Source organism: Hypanus sabinus, chromosome 28, assembly GCF_030144855.1.
Source record: "Hypanus sabinus isolate sHypSab1 chromosome 28, sHypSab1.hap1, whole genome shotgun sequence".
Taxonomy (NCBI): Eukaryota; Metazoa; Chordata; class Chondrichthyes; order Myliobatiformes; family Dasyatidae; genus Hypanus; species Hypanus sabinus.
The window spans coordinates 14,999,944-15,016,516 of NC_082733.1; the positions used below are offsets into that span (position 1 = coordinate 14,999,944).

A 16,573-nucleotide genomic window follows, 5' to 3' on the forward strand; every position below is an offset into this window, starting at 1 on the left:
GAGGGGTCAAAGTTTAAGGATAAAGGGGAAGCCTTTTAGGACTGAGATGAGGAAAAACTTCTTCACACAGAGAGTGGTGAATCTATGGAATTCTCTGCCACAGGAAACAGTTGAGGCCGGTTCATTGGCTATATTTAAGAGGAAGATAGATATGGCCCTTGTGGCTAAAGGGATCAGGGGGTATGGAGAGAAAGCAGGTACAGGGTTCTGAGTTGGATGATCAGTCATGATCATACTGAATGGTGGTGCAGGCTGGAAGGGCCGAATGGCCTACTCCTGCACCTATTTTCTATGTTTCTATGTTTCTAAGTGCATATCCATGGCTTTCCATTGCAGTCATTTTGGAGTGGCTTTTATATTTTAATATAGCTACTTCTGATGGCAATTGTATAACATCCATAAGTTCTTGTGCTAGTTGGCCATTCTTGATTAGGGTTCCTACAGCCATAAGAAATCCTCTTTGTGTCCATGAGTTTGCAAAATCATGAACAATTCCAAATGGATACTGAAAATCAGTATGGATTTTAGCTGATCTTCCTCCTGACAAATTCACAGATTTCAATCAAAACTTTTGTTCTGCCTATTGTGCAGAGATACCAGTGCTTGTGCAATAGTTGATAAATCTGCCAGTAGCTTGTCAATACATTGATTAGCAATAGTCTCATCTTCAGTCCTGTGTGTTTTCACTATCTTGGTCTTTACTGAAGCAAGTTATGATGTAGCTGTTCATCCTGTTGTTTCATCACTCATTCTCACGGTAGAGTCCATGCCATGTCCATTCTTCAGAGTTCAAATGGTGACGCTGTCTCAGAGAACTGTTTGAATTAGGCTACAATTCTCTGGAGTTTGGATGGTTGCACTGCATGAAGAGACTGTTCGATGTGAGCTGTAATTCCTCAGGGAGAGCTTATGTGTTTCCCTGGGTTGAGTGCCAGCATTAGCATCACTCGCAGCATTACTGGAAGCATTGCTAGCAAGGCCACCCACTTGAAGGGGTGCACCTTCTTGTATTGTTTTACTTTGTTTCTGATTCCCAAACAAAACACAAGAAATTCTGCAGATGCTGGAAATCCAAAGCAACATACGCAAACACAAGTTCCTCCAGCATTTTGCATGTGTTACTTCCATTGAATTCCTCTTGTTCTTTTGCTCGTTTAGTTAATGCATAAATTCACACTTGTCTTTTTACTGCCCCTATCTTGTAGTTTTTGTAGGTTATTGAAAGTTTCTTTTGATTAGTAAAAGACTTTATTAGTTGTGTTAACTCTTTCAATCGCTCACACACTTGATCATACTGACCACGTGGTCTTATCTCTAAATCAGTAGCAGCCATTTCCTTTCCTTCAAGCATTTTCTGAATCGTTATAAATTTATCACTGTTGGTATTTTTCATCTGGTCCTTTTCACTAATTTTATCAAACTGAGATGTTTTATTCAGATATTAGTACGTTTCATGACTTTGGCCATTGTTTTGATTCAATCTTAATTCATATGTACTTGTTATTACTTTAACCATAGTCTCAAAATTTTAATAGTTTTCAGCTGAAATTTTAATTGGTTGCCCTGCAGCCTGATTCTAACTCTTTTTCCCCATACTCTGCTGGCTTGCACATATTCATACACACCAAAACACACTAATAATCTTCTCTCTCTTCTGCAGGAAATGTTTACTCAGAATGCAAGGGCCTTCCAAACACATTGTAGAAGATGATACTTACAATAATGTGCTAAATGTCATAGAGCCAATAACCACAGGACAATCAGAAATGGTTGAGTTTAACTGTACATTCATATTCTCTCCATTCCCCTATATACACTTAATCACTTGCCCACAATTTCTTCGGACAAATAATATTCAGTTAATTTAGAAAACAACTAAGTTAGCCAGCACCAGACCTACCACAGCCTTATCTGTATGCTTTTTCTATTTCACATGTATGAGCCATATGTATCACACAAAAATGAGCCAGGAAATGTTAGACAGAGCAGTACTGCATTTATTATTCTGATCTACCAGCTTGGATCGAAGCATTCATAAGAAATTGGGGCATTTGTTATCTGTGCACTGCAGTGGGGGGGGGGGGGGGGGAGGGGGGAAGAAAAGTAACATGTGTCCAACCCCAAGGTAATTGAACACTAGTTCTACTCTGGAGGATTCAGATGATAATTTCACTAGGCCACCCTACAGACAAAGTTGAATGCAAATGTATACAGAAAAGTCAGGTACCTTGATCTTTGTGATAAACTGGCAAGATTTCGGCGAGCACAGAGGAGTACAGTGTGTATAATTCTTTGTTAGGTACTGTACTTGAAGTTCATCCATACCCTCATGGTAGTAATGTACATTTCAATGTCAGCAAATGCAGGTCTAACAATTGTGCAGTTTTTAATGGCAGATGTTTCAGTTTCTATTGCAATACCAGTGGTGGCTACACAGTCTTTGCACGACAGCAGAATTTGGAAATGTTGCCAACTGAAACATGAATCAAGCTAGAATGATTGTCAGCTGATCCCCACCCCCCTTGATAGGACACTTGTAGCTGTGACAATTGTGATTTGTTCTCCAGCGAATTATAAGCTTTCTGATACCTCTGCTTTGGCGAGAATTGACATGTCAGTGGTGTACAGATCTGGTGGCATTTCTTGGCATTTACACTTCTGCTAATACTAATTTAAGGCCATAGGACTTTTGATGTTCCTGGAGCGATGGTGTAGTCTGTTGTGAACTCTGTAACTGGGTGACTTACCAGCAAAGATAGAGACATACATTGAAGTCTGATGATACTATTTTTAACAGTATTTATTAGTAAAAATACACCAAAATAATATCTATGCAAATATACAGATAATATACATCATCAATACTAAACCTAAAAGTGTGGGTATAATAATAATCTATAAGAAATAAGCTCTATCATTGTCTAGGGGATAATGCATTGTCCAATGGAAATATAAAGTCCGCTGCAGTTCACACAAGCTGCTGTCTTTTGGGTTGTCGCTGTGTTGCAATTGTTGGAGAGAGAGAGAGAGAGAAAGAGAATGGGAACATTTACTGCTATGGGTTTTGCCAACTTTCCTTTATGATTTCGATCCATCAGGTGTCTCGTTGTCGTGGCTGTTCAATTGTGACCTCTCCTTTTGCTAAACCGTTCCGTGATGAGCCCGCCACCCAGGCAAGGGAGGATACACACGAGCCCCCACCAGCTTTTGCTATAAAACGCTGTCACTGGATTTCCAGCGTTTCTCCTGGTGCATCTAAAGGGGTGTTCCCCAGACCCCGCTTTTATCCTTACTCACGGGGTCTCAGATGTCAATCAGGTTGGGATGATGCAATCCCTCAACCAGACCACTCTGGTTGTCCCCTGAGGGGTTTCAAAGAATAGTACAGTACCCAATACACAATTTCTTCTCCAAGAGACAATGGCAGTAATCAGTGGTTCTGTTCCGCTTATGTCAGGACACATTCCACCTGGTTGTGTACTCTGTGTATGTCTCTCTCTTATTTCCTGGGTCTCAGACCCGAAATAATAGCGATCTTGCGATTCTCAAAAAGGAGGGAGCGACTTTGTACCCTTTGGCCCCTCAGAGTTGCTCCACCTTCGTAACAAGTCAAAGACAAGTCTATTCAGAAATCATAACTAAATACTGCAGATATCTATTACCCTCTAACAGAGTGCAGCTGTTAATTTTTTGATCTCACCATGATGTAAACAACCAGCCAAAAGTCCTTGAAAGACCAGCACTGAATTTACAAGGATTGTGGAGTGAGTTGGAGAAAGTTCCTTGTTGTTGTGCTTTGTAGCTCCAAAAACAAATTGAAAGAAAAACATGGGAGCCTGGGAGAATACGTACTGAAATTAATTGAAAATACACTTGGACTAAGATGTTAACTGTCCTGTGCTATCACCAGTGGAATCATCAGTTGATCTGCCACCTGTCTTCAGGACTTTCAGCCCACTTATGATCAAGACTCCCTTGAAGTGGTGGGCCAGCAGTGCTAAAGCACCACCTCCCACTGATGAGCTTAAAAACTTGGCATCTGCCTCTATCAGAGTTGCTGGTCACTTCCATCCAACAGATAGTCTACTCTTCAGGTGTCTGTCCAACTAATGAAGATTTTGCAAAAGATGGATACCATGTCCAACTATCTGCCCCTCTGGATGTACTTGGTCCACACCCATGATGATTCCGTCTCTGCTGCCTCAGCTACAGCCCTGCTGGTTGACTTGATCTCTCTTCCAGTGAAGCCAAGGTCATGCAGTCAAGCCAAGGTCTGGAAAGTGAATGCAATAAAGCCACAGCAACCTACTTTGAATGGATAGCATGAGACCTTCCACCCTCTGTCTTTGCACTCTGATTTTAATTCTGCATACTTGGTTAACTTGCGCTCATGGGCTTCATTGATGTTGTCTTCCCAAGAGACTGTGAGTTCACCAATAACCATTTCTCTACTGGCATCAGACCATACAATTATATCTGGATGCATTGTGGTGAAAGCTATTTGCTCTGGGAAACTGCCTTTCCCATCCAGGTTGGTCTTGACACACCAATCATGGTCTGAAGAAAGCATGCTTGATCACGGGCTTATGCTGTACACCCTTGACTTGGAGCCTTCTTTCACAAATTATATGCAATGTTCTGTGCAGCATGGGGCATAACATAAGTTGTGCTGCAGTACTCTCTGCTCAGCCGCTTCTATTACAACTTTGAGAACATTGTTATGTCTCCAGGTGTACATGCCGCTGGAAAGATTGACTCTGCATCCACTCAAAATATGTTGAAGTGTTCCCTTCTCACCACAAGCAGCACACCTGTCTGTCTTATCTTCATACCAGGGGCTGAGGTTGGCAAGTGTTGGGAGCAGGTCGTAAGCTGCTCATTTTAATTTTAGTGAGAGGCATACTTATGACATAATGATGTATGCCATTCACATACTTTTACATATAGACCTGTAATAAGTTATGTAAACAACAATGCTTAATCAAACAATATTTGCAATATTACTCAAATATATTACCAAAATACTAAATACACAACTCTCCACAGAAAAACAATTGGTTACCCAGCAATCAAACATTTTCAACAAAGGATTGCTATCACATTTTGAATTGGAAGACATACAATCATGATGCACCACAGCAACATCTCCATAGAATTGAGCTGATCTGGAAATATGAGGTCAAACCCCATGTTCACAACTCACAGATGGTGCAAAGGTAATGGCGTCACGTTGTACTCAGGAAATGCAACTTCAAACCTCACCTCGGGGCATATCAAGAGTGAAGATCATGGCTAAATAGGGCTTCCCAGACTTAGTGATAAAATTCCGTCAAACAGCATGCTAGAAGCAGCCATATAACCATATAACAATCACAGCACGGAAACAGGCCATCTCGGCCCTCCTAGTCCATGCCGAACTCTTAATCTCACCTAGTCCCACCTACCTGCACTCAGCCCATAACCCTCCACTCCTTTCCTGTCCATATACCTATCCAATGAAGCACTACTCACAATTGCAACCTCTAACATAACTGAGACCATTAACCTGATATATGCATCACAGCTGCAATTCAAGAAATGCTGGGCTACAAAATGAACTACAGTGGAGAGTACTGTCATAACTCCCCCGAGAGACAATGATTGGAAGCCAAGATGAAAATTACAAGGGTGAGGTTCGTAGACAAACTGAGCTGCAGAAAGGTGTGAAGATCAAAGACTCATCTTGGCTACTAAAGAAATGCAGAGTTATGTCCATAGCCAAAGCCCTGGAAACTGCCAAGCACTGGTTAACAGTCCTGGCTAGCAAACTACAGAGGTACACCAAGGACACAGAGTCCAGATGAATAAATGCACGCTTCTCCAAAGAACCAGGAAAAGTATTCACACGTTTCCAGAGTAACAACATGCTAACACCTGAACCAACCAACAACAGCAGCTGAAGAGTACTGGAATAGTGTATGGGAGAAAGAAACATCACACAGCACCAGTGCCTGATGACTGAAAGACCTACAAGCAAGCCTCTGCATAACACAAAGGAAGAACCAGTCACCACCACAATAGTAGATATTCAGCAATGGGTAACAAGTATGAAGAACTGGACATCAGTTAAGTTACCTGAAGGCCACATACAGGACAGGTATAAATACCTGGGGATCATGCAGGCACATAGAAGCTATAATGAGGACATAAGGAAGAATGCAACACCCAAGTACCTCCAAAGGGTGAAACCAGTCTTAAAATTCCAGCTGAATGGGAAGAACAAGATCAGAGGCATCAACATATTCACCCTACCAGTCATCAGATACCCAGCACCAATAGTGTGCTGGCCAAGGAATGAACGTGAAGCCACTGACATCAAGCCTGGAAGCTTTATATGGAGTATTCCACCTGGAGTCCAACGTTGAGCGACTGTACACCTGCCGGAATAAAGGAGGACAGGGATTTGGAAGTGTCAAGGCCACAGTCCTGGAAGAAATGCAAAGCAGCATCCATGAATATGTTCGGAAGATGACTCTTGGGGAATGACCTGCTAGGAGAATAACTAATTCTGTAGCTGTGAAAGAGACACTAAGATGGTGTGTTGCTTCCTGGTGCTCAGGTCCAGGATGTCTCAGAGGAGCTGCAGAATATTCTCAATGGGGGGGGGGGGAGTAACCTGAGGTTCAATGAGATAGGTAGAAAGGAGGAAGAGATCCTGCGCAGTAAGTACAGGGTTAGGAAAGAGGCTGAAGAGCAAGACCATCAAGTTAGTAATATCTGGATTACACCCAGCAGCACAGGCTGGTCAGGACAGGGATAGGATGATAGTATAGATGAATGAGTGGCTGAAGAACTAGTGCAGGGGCCAGGGTTTAAGGTGTTTGGATACTTGGAACATTGGTGACCTGTACAAGAGGTACGGGTTGAACCTGAACTGGAAGGGAACTGGCCAAAAGGTTCATTAGTAGTACTTGGGAGGATTTTGGCAGAGAGATGGGAACCAGAGCACCATGTCAGAAAGTGGAAGGATGAAGAGGAAGGTAGACGTCAGGGCCAGTGAGTACAGGCAGGTGCAAAGTAATAGAGATGATGGGACAGATAATTTGATACTTTTGTTCCCATCTCCCTACTAATTAATTTGGCAGAGAGATGGGAACCTGAGTGATAGGGCTGAGGAAGGGCAGCTGGAATACAACTATTTGCAGTGTGTATTGTGACTGTTGAAGGACAAGCAGATGACAGGGCAAAATACAGTCAGTGAGATGGATTAGTGTCACAGGGAGTCAAAATGGAAAATGGTGATGATTACAGGACTGAAGGTGTTATCTTTGAATGTACACAGTATTTCAGAATATGGTAGGTGATCCTGTAGCGCATTTAGAGATTTGCAGGTATGATGTTATATGCATTACTGAGTCATGGCTGAAAGAAGATTATAGTTGGGAGCTTAACATCTAAGGATGCAAATTGTATCAAAAGGCAGGTAGGCGGGGGGGGGGGGTAGAGTAGCTCTATTAGAAAAAAAATGAAATCAAATCAGTAGAAAGAGGTGACACAGGATGTTTGTGGGTAGAGTTAAGAAAGTGCAAGAGTAAAAAGACCCTGATGGGAGTTACTGTACATATAGGCTTCCAAACAGTAGCCAGGTTGTGGGCTACAAATTACGATAGAAGGTAGAAATGGCATGTAAAAAGGGCAACGTTATGATAGTCCTGGGGTATTTCAATATGCAGGTAGATTGGGAAAATAAGGTTGGTGATAGATCCCAAAAGAGGGAATATATAACATGCCTACAAAATGGCTTTTTAGAGCAACTTGTGTTTCAGCCTACTAGGAGAATGACAATTTTGGATTGGATTTTATGTAATGACCAAGATTTGATTAGGGAGCTTAAGTAAAGGAACCTTTAGGAGGCTGTTATCATATTATGACAGAATTCATCCTTTAGAAGGAGAATCTAAAATCAGATGCATCAGTATTATGGTACAGTAAAGGGAATTACAGAGGTAAAGAGGAGCTGGTCAAAATTGATTGGAAGGGGACACTAGCAAGATGAAAGTAGAACAACAATGACTGGAGTTTCTGGCATAAAAGCAAAAAAGAGGGCATACAATATAGTAAAATTTAGAGGCATGATTTAAAGGCCTTTAGAAAACCACTGAAGGCAGCAAAAAAGCCAGAAAGAGAGAAAAGGTGAAATATGAATTTGAGCTAGCCAATAATATAAAAGAGGAAACAAAAATATTTAGATATATTTGGAGTAAAATAGAGATGAGAATGGATATTGGACCATTGGAAAATGATGCTGAAGAGTTAATAATGGGGACAAAGAAATGGCAGACAAACTTAATAAGTATATTGCATCAGTCTTCACTGTGGAAGACAGTAGCAGAATGCCAGAAATGCAAACGTGTCAGGGGGCAGAAGTGAGTTTTGTTGCTATTACTAAGGAGAAGGTGCTTAGGAAGCTGAAAAGTTTTAAGGTAGATAAGTCATCTGGATGAGATGGACTACACCCCAGTGTTCTGAAAAAGGTAGCTGAAGAGATTGTGGAGACAATAGTAATGACCTTCAAGAACTACTAGATTCTAGATTCTAGAATGGTTCCTGATGACTGGACAATTGCAAATGTCATTCTACTCTTTAAAAAGAGGCAAATGAAAGAAAATTATAGGCCAGTTAGTCAGACTTCAAAGGTTGGATAATGTTAGAGTCTATTATTAAGGATGCGATTTCTGGGTACTTGGATGCACATGACAAAATAGGCCAAATGCAGCATGTTTTCCTCATTTATTTGGATTTTTAGGAGGCCTTTGACAATATGCCACATATGAGGCTGCTTAATAAGATAAGCACCTATAGTATTATCGGAAAATACTAGCATGCAAAGAAGATTAGCTGACCAGGCTGAACTTGGACTTTCTAAGTGCAAGAGTTTGGATAGAATTTGTTAGGTGCATCTAGGAAGGTTTCTTAAATCAATATGTAGATAGTTCAACATGAGGAGGGGCTGTACTGGATCTAGTGTTTCGTAATGAGCTTGGCCAGGTGACTGACCTTTCAGTGAGTGAGCAGTTAGGGAACAGTGACCACAACTCCTTAAGTTTTAAGATGGCTATAGACATGGATAAATATGGACCTTGCACAAAGGTATTAACTTGGAGCCGAAAGAAGCTGCAGAAGGTTGTAGATTTAATCAGCTCCATATTGGGTAGTAGCCTACAAAGTATCCAGGATATCTTCAAGGAGCAGTGTCTCAGAAAGACAGTGTCCATTATTAAGGAATTCCAACACCCAGGGCATGCCTTTTTCTCACTGTTACCATCAGGTAAGAGGTACAGAAGCCTGAAGGCATGCACTCAGTGATTGAGGAACAGCTTCTTCACCTCTGCCATCTGATTCCTAAATAGACATTGAACCCTTGGACACTACCTCACTTTTTAAAATATATATTATTTTTGTTTTTTGCACTATTTTTAATCTATTCAATATACGTATGCTATAATTAACTTTAATATCATCATTTTATTTGTTTTTTTTCCCTAAATTATGTATTGCATTGAACTGCTGTTGCTAAGTTAACGAATTTCATGTCACATGCCAGTGATAATAAACCTATTTCTGATTCTGATTACAAGACTATTAGGCATGAACTAGGGTGAGTTAATGGGAACAGCTGTTTTTGGCTGAGTCCACATCTAACATGTGGAGGATGTTTAAAGATCAACTACACAGTACATGACAGGTATGTTTCAGTCAGATGAAAGGACAAAGATGGCAACATAAGATAACCTTGGATGTTGAGGGAGGTGTTGAATTTATTCTAGAAGAAACAAGAAAAGTATGTAAAGCTTAAGAAGCTAGAATCAAACAGAAGCCCTTGATGATTATAAAAAAAAAGCCAGAAAAGAACTCAAGAAGGGAATTAGTAAGTAGAGTTAAAGAGAATCCTAAGGCCTACTTTACATACCTCAAGAGTAAGAGAATCACTAGTGTAGGACTACTCAATGATAAAGGGGAAACATTTGTTTAGATGCAGAGGATCTGGGTGAGGTCCTTAATGAATAATTTACTTCAGTATTTACCAAAGAGAAGATATGGAGGATAAGGAAATCAGTGTTGAGAGTATTAATATGCTGGGGCATTTCAAGGTAAAGGAGTAGGTAGTGCTGGATCTCTTAAAGAGCATTAAGCTGGATAAGTTCTGAAGGCCTGATAGGATATACGCCAGGTTATTGAGAGGCAAGTGAAGAGCTTGTCTGGGCCTTGACCAATATCTTCATGTCTTCCCTAGCCACAGGTGAGGTCCCAAGGACTGACAAATAGCTAATGTTGTTCCATTGTTCAAGAATGCTGACGCATACGGTTCTGGTCATCCCATTATAGGAAGGATGTCACCTATATTAGAAGACATGCTAAAGTAAGAGGTTGGACAAACTTGGGTTATTTTCTCTGGAGTGGCAGAGGCTGATGCTTAGATAGAATAGACAGATAATATCTTTTTTCAAGGTTTGAAATGTCTAATACCAGAGGGCATGCCTCTTGCTATTACAACATTATGTATCTGGTGCAAACACATATCTGTTGTGTAATTGGGTGTCTTTTCTCTCAGGATGAAAATAATGTGAGAGGTGCTGTATGCTGAGCTTTTATAAGACATTAGTCAGGGTGCACTTGGAGTATTGTCAACAGTTTTGGGCCCCGTATCTCAGAAAGGATGTGTTGTCATTGGAGAGAGTCTAGAGGATGATTCCAGGAATGAAGGGATTAATATATGAGGAGCGTTTGGCAGCTTTGGGCCAATACTCACTGGAATTTCGAAGAATGCGTGGGGATCTCATCGAAACCTATCAAATCTTGAAAGGGCTAGATAGGGTGGATGTGGAGAGGATGTTTCCTACTTTGTGAGTATCCAGAACTAGAGGGCACAGCCTCAAAATTGAGGGGTGAACTTTTAGAACAGAGGTAAAGAAGATTTTTTTTAACTAGAGATAGTGAATCTGTGGAATGCTTTGCCACAGGCTATAGTGGAGGTATATTTAAGGTGAGGGTTATTGTTTCCTGATTGGTCAGGGCATCAAAGGATATGGCAAAAAGGCAGGTGCATGGGGTTGAGTGGGATCTGGGATCAGCCATAATGGATTGATAGAGCAGACTTGATGGTCTAAATGGCCTAATTCTGCTCCTATGTTTTATCTCATGTATTTGTTATTTCTGTTTATTAGAATACTTTTTAACAAAAATACCATATTTTCCATTTAACGGTTTGTATTGTTTTCAATAAAGTGACAATTGATATGGTTAATGAATTTATCAAAACGTACATCATAAAGATTCATGTAGTTTTATCTGTAGCTGTGGTGTGTATGTTTTCTGAACTAAGGCATCCTAAGTTGCTGTGGGGTGTTACTTGTGAGATTCAGTATGCCTATTACATGGAGCTAAAGCTGTCCCAAATGTACTCTAGAGCAAACGAATAACTATCTGCCTAACCACTCATGATTTGTGTTTTGCTTCAATGTTTTAAAAATGCTTTTCTACTGCCCCTTTTTGTAATACCAAAACCAGTCCTGCATAAGAATACAAGTTCCTTAAGGTTGTCATAGCTTTTGGTGAGGAGGAATGGTGGGGTAGTGGGTAGTGAGGTAGTGGCTCCCACCACCTATTAAATGCTCCCAATGGCGTGCATCTCAAATATCCTTTGACAACCAAGTCCAGCTCCTGGCCTTTACATGTGGCTTAGTTACAAAGCCTGGTGGAACCATTTTTACTGACAGGAGAAGGGGCAAAGGCTGGTTACTGGCACTTTAATGCCAGTCACTTTGGACTCATGGGGCTTAGCAGCCATGGCTGGCAGCTCATCTAGGAAAAGGAAAAATCTGATCTCAAGCTTCCTCTGCCTTGTGGCTATACCCATTCATGGGGAAGGCTTCTGGAGTAAACCCCAAGGAAAAATCCAGAACTTGAATTCCTAAGGCAGTCCTACGTGAGTTTAACACAGACTGGCAACTCCTGCAAAACTGCTGGTGCTAAACTGTATCAGTCTCTGCCATTTCTACATACTTCAGTTTTAAATAACTGGCCCTTATTTTGGAGTTTTGCCCCTTTGTTTACAACTTTCCCACCTGTGAAAACATTTCAGTCTCTACCCTGTAAACTCCCTTAGGATCTGATACGTTTAAATAATTCTTTAAAATTCCAAGGTATACAGACTCAAGCTGTTCAGCTACTATCCCAAAAATTATCCCTGTGAACCTTCTTCAGGTTGCCTCCATTGCTGCTATATCATTTTTATAGGCAAGGAGACCAAAACTGCACAGTATTTCAGCTGTGCCCTCATCACTATATACAATTGTATCAAAACCAGAGGATTCTGCAGATGATGTTGTAGATGAGGAAACCAAGAAGAGAGATCAAATTGTCAAGGGAAAAATAGAAGGATTAATAAGAGAATACCCCAGTGAACTAAATACACCTTTCCAAAATCAAGATGCACATCATAGAAAGAAAGGAAAAAAAGAGGAGGGTGACTTAAGTGCTTAAGTGAAAATAAGCAGTAAGACAATTCAGAGCTGTTTTGCTCTTTGTGGTTTCAAGCATTCAGGTTTGGAGATGCCAGAAACAGCATGAAAATGAAAGAACTTCACTATTTCAACTACAAAGAGTTAGAAAGTATTGATACGTACCAGCAGCAATAGATCACAAATTGGGTCAGGTTTTGATGTTAAAACCATTATATTTATTAGTATCTACTCAAAAATATAGAAAATTAAATGAAATAAATCAAAGTTAACAGTGTTATGTGTGAGTGGCTCCCAAACTGTCAAGCTTAGGAATAGTTCTTAAAGTCTTAAGATGGCAAACTAGAAAGGTCCAGTAATCCATGGAATTAGTGAGGGGAGGGGAAAAATATGAGAGAGGAGGCGATTATGAAGAATTCCACAGGTTCCACGCTGGGAAAACAAAATAACAGTCGCCAAAGATCTTATCCGTCAAGTCGTCCCAAAATCCATGTAGAAATATCACAAAGGTGACAATCACAGAATATTCCTTTAACACAAGTGGTTACCACATAACATGCCCGAAACTAGGTAAGGGTTAGCAAAAGTGGTCGCCGCCGGATTCTCCAACAAAATCCACGTATGGATCATACGAAGTGACAGTCACACATCCAATGTGCACTATGTGCCATTAATCAACCCAATCCTTTGGGCATGGGAAAGTATCAGATTTGACCAATTGTCACAGCAAGCTATTACCAGCAGTCCAAAGCTTGCACATTTTCTCCCTCTCCCTTGTATGCAAATTTATTGTACTGCCATTGCAATATGTACTTAAATTTCCTCTGAAGTCTATATGTTGCATTTCCACTGGGTTTACCATAAAGCCACTTGTTCCTGCCCTCACCTGCAACACTTCCTTTTTCCAGACCTCTGCATTCACCCCACAATACCTAGAGTTTATCTTGGCCTCACCTGCCACCATATCAGCCTCAGCATCCAACACATCATTTTCTACCAAACACATCTTTACCTTCCACCCCCACCCCCAACTCTTCGCTTTCCTCAGGGATCACTCCCTCCTTGTCCAGTTCTCTGTCCCCACTAATGTTCCCCCCTGCATATTTCCCAGCAAGCAACAGAATTATTACAAAACAACAGAAAAGTCCATTCACTTCCTCCCTTACCTCCATTCAGGGTCCATTACTTCCTGGTGAGGCCTTCAACTGCAAATCTGCCTATCATATCTGGCGCTCCTGATGGACCACCCTCTGTATTGGTGAGATTTGACATGAATTGGTAAATAACTTTGTTGAGCACTTCAGCTCCATCCACTAAAAGAAGAATTTCCTGATGGCCAACCAGTTAAATTCCTATCCCCATTCTCTTTCCGACATGTAAGTCCATGGCCTCCTCTTCTGCCATGATGGGGCCACTCTGAGTGGAGGAGCAACATCTCATATTCTGTCCAGGCAGCCTCCTACCTGATGGCATGGACCTCGATTTCTCCTTCCAATATTTTTATTTTCCTTTTCTCATTTCCTCTCACCCTTCTCTCTTTTTCTATTCTCCACTCTAGTCCTTTATCTCTTCTTCTCACCTACCCTTGGTGCCCCTCCTTTTCCCCTTTTTCATGGTCCACTCTCCTCTCCTATTAGTTTCCTTCTTTAGCGCTTTACCTTTCCCTCTCACTTGGCTCACATAATACCTTCTAGCTGGTTTCCCTTCTCTTCCCTCCACCTCTTTATTCTGATATCTTCCCCTTTCCCTTTCAAGTCTTGATGAAGGGTAGTTTCAATTCCACAGATGCTGCCTGATCTCCTGAGTTCCTCCAGCATTTTGTGTGTGTTGCTGTGAATTACGAGCATCTACAGAAACTCTTGTGCTTACGATGTACCAGATTACCTTCTTCTAATGTTGCTATTTCTATGAACAATTCATACCAATGCTTTTTGCTTGTTCTTTTTAGCTTCACTTAAGATGGTTCATCTTAATTTTTTTTTCAACAGTGATCCATTCTCTCTACTGCATTTACTTTACTATTTATCATCAGGGCTACCTGACCTCCTTGCTATTTCACCTCTTCTCAAAGTTAAGCATTCAGAAATGTTTAACTTTGCAACCTTACCTCTGTAAAGACTATTAGATCATATACATGAATTTCCATTTTACAATTAACACCAATATTGTTACAAAGAAATCATAATAGGACAAGCAAACAATGATGCCCTGTGTAGCAGCATTTCAGCATCCTTTTTGTGGGCTTATGAATTTCTTGGCCATTGTATGCAACCATTAAAAACTCTTCACAATTGGCTGTCAGTGAGAAACAACTGATGTAATATCTTTTGGATTAACTCTGCTTGTTTCCATAGACTTGTGTTGTTTCTTAGAGAAGGCAATGATTTAAGATTTGAAGAAAAATGTGTGCACTCGAAAATGCCTCACAGATCTTAAAAACTTGCCTCCTGGGAACATAGTGCAAAGATAGAATGACTGTTACACTAGAGTGGAAAGACTAACAATGAAATCATTGAAACTTACAGTATTGGTATTCCTTCACTATTTTAAGAACATTTGTAGTGCTGGAGAAGCTAGAACAAGATACTGCTACAAAACAACTCTCAGTGAACAGATGGATCTTGATTTAGGAAGAATAAGGCAATATTCATTTGCTCTCACAAATCTGTATTCTTTGAGTGGTATGCCTAACAGAATATCAATGAAGAAGGCTATAGATGTGACAAGGAAATGCTGAAGTGGTTCAATCAACCAACCTATAGATATACCAGTATGTGGACTTGAAATTCTGAGAATGGAGAGAAATGTTATTATTTTTGTTTAGATGACAAACATGGTTTAAAAACCAATCATGGAGAGATACAAAAGACTGCAGATGCTGGAATCTGGAAGCAACACACAGAACACTGGAGGAACTCTGCAGGTCAGGCAGCAGCATTGGAGGAAAATGCATAGAACGGCATTCATAGATAAGCATCAAACGGGAGAACTCAAAAAGTAGATAATTCAGCTGATTATAGCTTCTGAAAAGGAATTCATTGTATTCATTGAAAAGATTTTGCAATCAGAACAGATTTACCATGCAGACAAAACCAGACTTCATCAGGAAAGTGAATTGACTAAGAGCCTGATATTAAAGACTGAACAAGATACTTTCTAACCCCAGTCTGAAAATGAAAGACTAATCCTTAAATGCCAAACAAATGTAACCGGTTTGTATTATCTCAAGTTCAGTGTGATTGGGAGAGAGAAAAAGAAATGGCTTCTTTGGTAACTAATATACCAGTGGATTACTATATCAGAAAACTGATGTAGAAGAGCACTAGCTTTTGCAAAGTATGCTTTGACAAAAATGTTGTTCCTCACTTCAAGGTGCATCTGCAATAATAGGGCTTGCTGGTAAAGGATGTATTGTCTTTCTCATTCCAATGAAATCTTTTTTCCCCATGTAAAAGTACCGTATTACCATCTTTTAACACCAGCTGTGACTTCTGCATTCCAACCCATGGACCAGGAAATGATTTAAGAGGAATTCACTAAATGGAACAAGTTGAAACCTTCTCAGAAAAAGTTAACTCTCTGGCTACAAATTATGAATTGTTCAATGAAATCAAATATGCTGAAAAGCATTTGAAGCAAAGTCTTTCTGGAAGTAAGAGGTGATAAGTCTTGGATAAGAAAGGAATTTCAGTGGCTGGGATGGATTAAATTGTGCAGAAAATGAATGGAGAAAAATGTCAATGTTGATAATATTCAACAGTGGATGAACATTACTTACCATGAACCAGAATATGAGATGTTTTCTGTTCATGGCATTGCACTGCGAGTATATAGACAACCCTCAACAGTGAATGAATGCAAGAGACAGAGGAACAGCTAATTCTGCAGTGTTGGTTTTGCATTGTGCCAGCCTCACCTGTGTTAGGGTATTGCTTGATCATGAAGAGCAACAAAATACCAACTCTGGAACAAAAAAAATGACACTCAGTGGCCAATTTATTAGGCATACATGCTCATTAATGCAAATATCTAATCAGTCAACCATGTGGCAGCAATTCAAGCATGCAGACATA

General features: G+C 40.4%; 1 protein-coding gene across 1 annotated transcript in view; it reads left to right on the forward strand.

The window, feature by feature from the left end:
- Positions 1-16,573, forward strand: part of saxo2 (stabilizer of axonemal microtubules 2) — a 40,292-nt gene that overhangs the window by 19,023 nt on the left and 4,696 nt on the right. The gene's annotated exons all lie outside the window — the stretch shown is intronic.